General features: G+C 37.1%; 1 protein-coding gene across 1 annotated transcript in view; it reads left to right on the top strand.

Annotated features, from left to right (window-relative positions):
- The first annotated feature begins 230 nt into the window (after positions 1–230).
- The window catches only part of esrrga (estrogen-related receptor gamma a), a 176,879-nt gene continuing 171,109 nt past the window's right edge, over positions 231–6,000 (top strand). The window contains exon 1 of the mRNA XM_084096787.1: positions 231–360. The gene's annotated coding sequence lies outside the window, so the exon portion shown is untranslated. The remainder of the gene's footprint in view (positions 361–6,000) is intronic.

Here is a 6,000-nt window from a genome sequence, read left to right as displayed (position 1 = left end):
GTACACAAGCAAGAGGGAACGAGCCGGTCAGCTTGCCCAGCAGCCTCTTTTCTCTCTCTCTCTCCCTCTCTCCCTCTCTCTCTCTCTCTCTCTCTCTCTCTCCTCCTCTCGCTCTCTCTCTTTCCTCCCTCCTCTTTCTAACCCCCACTTGCCAAGCTAGGGTCCTGCTTAATGATTTTGAGAGAAACACACAGCCCCTGATTCAGGCTAGCTGAGGGAAAGCAAGCAGGCTTTTTTTGTGTGTGTTTGTGGTCGCTGCACTGGGAAAGGGGAGGAAAAGCGAGAGGCAGCCGGCGGGCGGACGTCCTTGTCCTTGAAAAACTGCACCAGAGAACTCTTTGAGGGAAGCCAGGATCCAGCGTAAGTAAGGCACACCTCTGACGGGGAGGGACAGAGGGGTGCATGGGAGACCTGCTGCTCTGTGTTGACCCGCCAGGCTTGACTGAGCCACGGTGGTTCTGGATATGTGGCGCTTGGTTCTTTAAATGCTTAATGCTTTTGACAGGGGATTAGGTGAAACATAAAATGCCTTATGTCTCCGAAAAAGCCTGCCAAACTTTGTTCTGTGAAGCTTACGCTCAGTTGTAGTACAAAGCCGGGTAATCTCTGTTTCTCTGCGAACTGAAGCATACTGTCACAACATTGTAGTCTGTAATGATTTAGTTGTTTTATTTTGTGTTATAATAGGACAGAAGACAGTGGGTTGCGTTCTCGTGTAAGGACTACCTGCTCGTAGGCCTTGATTTCATTTGTACACAATGGAAGTATCGCTTAAGATTATGCATCTTTCACATCATGGCAGTGATTTTGAAGACACAATACAAAACACGCAAATGTACGCTTGTTACAATCCCACTGTATTTATGTAGAGCATGAGGGATTTCATCGTAGCTCTGTGCCTGCTCTGCTAGCCAATCCAGGTCAGCCAGTCAATAATTCCCACATACTTGCAATACTGAAAATTTGACACCAGCTAAAGAGGCTTTTCTGATCATGTTAGTACTTACGTTGTACAACCAGACAGGCTTGGATGATTTTTAATTTTTTTGGAGGGATATACTCGCACACTGTTTGCTGTGTATGCATCACTCCCTAATTGATACCCGAAGCTTTCTGAATGTGGATCGTCTATTAATACACACATCAGTGATGCCTGCCACAGCTCTGCCGCATGTTTGCAATAAAAACTACTGATCCGCTGTCTTGTCATTTCTCTATATTGTCTAGTGGTTCTACTTGTGAACATCAAAAATAGACGGCAGTGAATAAAAAAGTGTCGTTGTGCAGATGTACAGGCATTTGCTTGTGATCCACAGTATATCGGTACCGTATCGGTTATGCGTCGATATTGCAGTTATTTTTTTTTTTGTTGCACATTTCTCCTATTTTTACATTTATTTTACCTTGGCCATCATCTAATGCTCAAAATAATCTTTATTAATCAAATTATTTAATAACACAGTTAAATGTATTCTTTAACAAATGTCAAAATAAATATAACATTTTGGACTGATAGCAATCACTAAGTTACGTGGTCTAAATGTATTTATATGTATATATCTCATCTCTGGAAGACGTAGGTCCATACAATGTTTGTCCAATCATTGCATGGTACGATTTCCTACCTGCCTGTCACCGTATTTTCATACCTCCGTGCACCCTGCTCACACAGACATCACACGTCATCAGCATGTTTCATGCTATGCAGAGTTAGACAGACGTCAGTCACCAAGTACTGCAAAAAATATTGCATAATCTTAACTGTTGAACTTAGATTAATCATAATTAAAGTTACAAAAGCTATTTAGTCAAGAATAGTGAGTGATTTCCTTGTCTTTCGTTGCTTGATTAACATTAAAAACACAGACATACAGAATATTAGGCAGCTGTCACTTTAAGACATAATGCACAGATCCAGTACACTGATACTGATACACATGCGTTGTCTTTCTCAACTATTTACGTTCACTTAAGACATAACTGACTATGTTTGCTAGGCAAGACGGGCATGTTGACAATTTTTTGTGTGAATTTGTCCATTCAAGCGCAATTCTTTGTGTACGCGCTTTGGATGAGTACACTCACAAATCTTCTCACAGTGCGAGCGCAAGTTCTCTTTCGTGTCTTTTTGTGCTTGAATGTTTAAAATGGCAAGGCTTAAATGAGTTTAGTTTAAACATACATACGGCACTCGAATTGAACAAAGTTTAGGGGAAGCCAAAATGTGTATCCATCGACAGAAACGTACATTAGCTTAACTCTGTCTGTTTTACATGTTGTTATTTTCAACAAACCATATTATAGATGTGTATGCGTCAACCGATTTGAGATGAACCATGGTGCATGTGCGTGCCGAACCATGGGTGGAGAATGGTACAGTTCGACTTTTTTTTACCGAGAACCGTTATACCCCTAGCAGGCAATGAAATGATATCTGTGCTAAACTTATTTTTTGCCTCTAACTCAATTACAGGTGACTGTAATTGTACAATTTACTAGCCATCGGCTAATTAAAGAAAATTTTTAGTCACCTCTCCTGAAATGTGGTCGTATATGCGATTTACTCGCATTGTAGAGAGTTGTTTTTTGAGCACTAAATAGGCATATTAGAATTAGAAATAGGATCATTTGACACTGAAGATTGGAACTGAAAATTCAGCTTTGCTACCACAGGAAGAAATATTTTAAAATAGACAGATAATTGTAATAAAAAAAGTTTAAAAAAAATATATATTTTACAATATTACCGTTTTTACTGTATTTTTTATCAAATAAATGCAACCTTGGTTAGCATAAGAGATGCCTTTCAAACTTTTGAATGGTAATTAACTATATATATATATATATATATATATATATATATATATATCTCATATATACAATTATTTTGATGTGGATTCAAGACTTGAGTTTATATACTGATTATCTCTGTTCCTGTAAAAGATCTATTTACTGCTAATCCTCGGTTTGCTTTTCAGTGCAAAAGGCCTCTGAAATCCTGTAGACTTTGAGCAAAGATGATCTTCTGATTAGTATTCCAATGTCATAATGTATCCGTCAAGTTTACAAGATCACCCTCTTCCCAATGTATTCTGGGGCATGGTACACAGCATGTCGCTTTAGTTCAGCAGGATTTGACTCTGGAGTTGCAAGAGTAGCCTATGCATTAATTTCTGAACACTGAGGTCTTTTGATTTCCTGTGAAGCTGGGGATCCACATAACATGCGGTTACTCGTTCGCATATGCGTCAATTCATTATCTTGAAAAGAGGTATTTAGATTGTTAATCCTGGGGATTAACACACTGAATTAAGAAATGTGGATTACCTTGCACCCACTACCATAAACGCTGTGGCCGAGATATTCCTGTCCAAGTTACTGAGTATATGGAGTCAATTATTATTGTTAGTTTTTTTAATTGTGTGAGATGTGTAAATATACTATGGTGCATTTTTTAGCTGTAGTAATAATAATAATAATAATAATAATAGTATTTTTTTTAATGTGTGAGATGTGCAGATATACTGTGGTGATCTTTTTTTTATTTATTTTTTATTATTATTTATTTATGTTTCAGTTTGATGATTTAAGACATTTTTGCCTCTAGATTATCATGGCATTATCATGGCATTTTTAACTCAGAGTTTGTTGTGCGGCTAAGGTGTGATGGTGTTTTTAACTTTCAGCCTTGTGAGAGGCCAGTTTGAAATGTGGCTTCCTAGAGGAAATTAATCTTCTATGGTTTATTAGTGGAGGCCACACTCTGAAGTATCCTTCACCTTTTGAATAATTAACAAGCAAGCTAAACAATGTGGTAGATGGATGCCATAAATCTGAAGGCCGTGGAGGAATACTCCAGCATTCATAAGGAGTCTCAAGCGATCTAAACAACGGTGAAATGAGATGAATTAATTGCGTTGTTGCTTTTGGCATCTGCAATCTTAACGTTACTTGTAAAAAAAGACCCATCAGTCCAGTCAGCCCCTTTCCATATCCTCTCTCCTCATCCTTGGTGGATGGCTCCAGTGTTTTCTTTAAGACTAAGAGCTTTGTGTTAAAGCTACTCTCAAATTCTCGACAGATCAATACCTATAGATCCTCTAATTGGAAGCCATTAGTTATGGGGTTTATAAAGCTAGTAATTATTGTGTGTAATCTTGCAGAAAATTAAATTTGGAGTTGTGTACAGTGTATTGGAGAGAAGTTTTTTTTCTGCTGCATTTACTATCTGTCAGGTGCTGCACGGTCCTACTTTTTCATGTGCAGAGCCAACTTTAGTTTCTCTAGCATAATATACAGCATTTATATGGGAAAGCTGAATAAGAGGAAGCTGTTTCGGGACTAGGCTTTATGAAAGAACGAGTAAACTGGGGTCGAGTTCTTTTTTTTTGTAACAATGTAAAAGTATTTACAATTACTTTTGATCAATTTAATGCATCCTTGCTGAATAAAAGTATTAATAAAATCATACTGACCCCAAACATTTAAAGGGTGTAGTGTACATACTGAGTAATACTGTAGGCATCTGATATGTATGTTAAATATAATAATTGTATTTTGGTCTGTATGACACACTATTCTGATATGATTCTGATTCTGGTTATGTCATGGACTTGCGTGTGGACTTAACCAAAAATACTTTTTATGCTCTTTATTTTATGATTTTTTATATCACATTGCAGTTGCAGTACTCATAACATGAATATATTCAGTAGAGGAGATTCATTGTCTGTTTGGGAGTTAACAGCGATAAAGTGAATATTTGAATATAAAATCGTTGCAGTGGATGAGATGATGACAGTGCCTAAGGCAAACACACACACACTTGTTAAAATGAAGGAAAACTAGAACTGCTGCATGAGTGTAATTCTGGTGCTGCTTTAATTTTACTTGTTATTTATTATGTGTGTCTGTTTGTCAGATTAATTGAAAGTAATTTAAAATGCTTTAAAAGTAATGTTTTGTGTTCAAGATGAATTACGTCTGATTGGCGAATTCTTAAGGACGTATGTGCTTAAAATGGAAGTGTATGGGCAGTCCAAGGAATTTAATGCAAACCATTTAGCATAAATGTTTAAGCTCATATTTTCATAAAAGCACCAATACAAATTCTTTCGCACACAGAAACATGTTAATTAAGATGCATAGGTACCACATTCATGGAATCCTGGAAATACTGTATCAGGGGATTTTTAATTGGGTATTTCCAGTGGATTGTGGAGTATTATTATTTTTTTTCTAGAAATGCTTTGGTTAGAAATTGATTTTTGTAAATGCAAACTCTATTATATATATAAAGTGCAACAGTAAAAATCATGGAAAATGAATCATGGAAAATCATGGTGCTTTTTGAATTGTCTTAATCACCCCAAATGTTACCCAACCTGTAATATTCTTGTAAAGTTTAAGATTAATAATTCCCAATGCAATCTGATTTTGTTTTGTTGTGGCAAGTAAAGTAGCCTAAATTCAATGTGAATCAACATTTAATCAAATGATATGTTTTCATGAATATTACCTGTCAATGCATAGACCCAGAGAGATGTGTGGGCATCTCAATGATTACCAAAATAGCAGCAAGAGACCACTTTGAATGTGGTGCACAATTGCCATTCCAACAATAGGATCAAATGATATTGTGTCTTTAACATTCTGTGCATGTTGTTCACCAGTCTAGATTTAGAACTGGACCACAAACAGAAAGCATTGCACCTGGTACAGTGTGCCTGCATGAACACCTCTTTTAAAATAGCTCTTGTTTTGTGTGTGTGTGTGTTCAGGAGTATCACCTAAAAAAGTTAGGTCCGTTAGCTTAGCTTCACGCATGGTATTTTCAGCGTAAACTAACCAGGGTGATATGCAAAACACCTTTTGTTTAGCTGTGTAAATGAAAATTGCTAATCAATTTTACCCCTTATTTCATGGCCTGTGGTTTCTGCCCCACCCCCACCAGCTGGTTAATCATGCACAAGCTGAACACTTCATTACCCAGGACATGTT

This window comes from Abramis brama (assembly GCF_963993115.1).
Source record: "Abramis brama genome assembly, chromosome: 21".
NCBI lineage: Eukaryota > Metazoa > Chordata > Actinopteri > Cypriniformes > Leuciscidae > Abramis > Abramis brama.
Note: the sequence above shows the minus strand (reverse complement) of the source record. Positions and strands in the feature narration are given on the sequence as shown.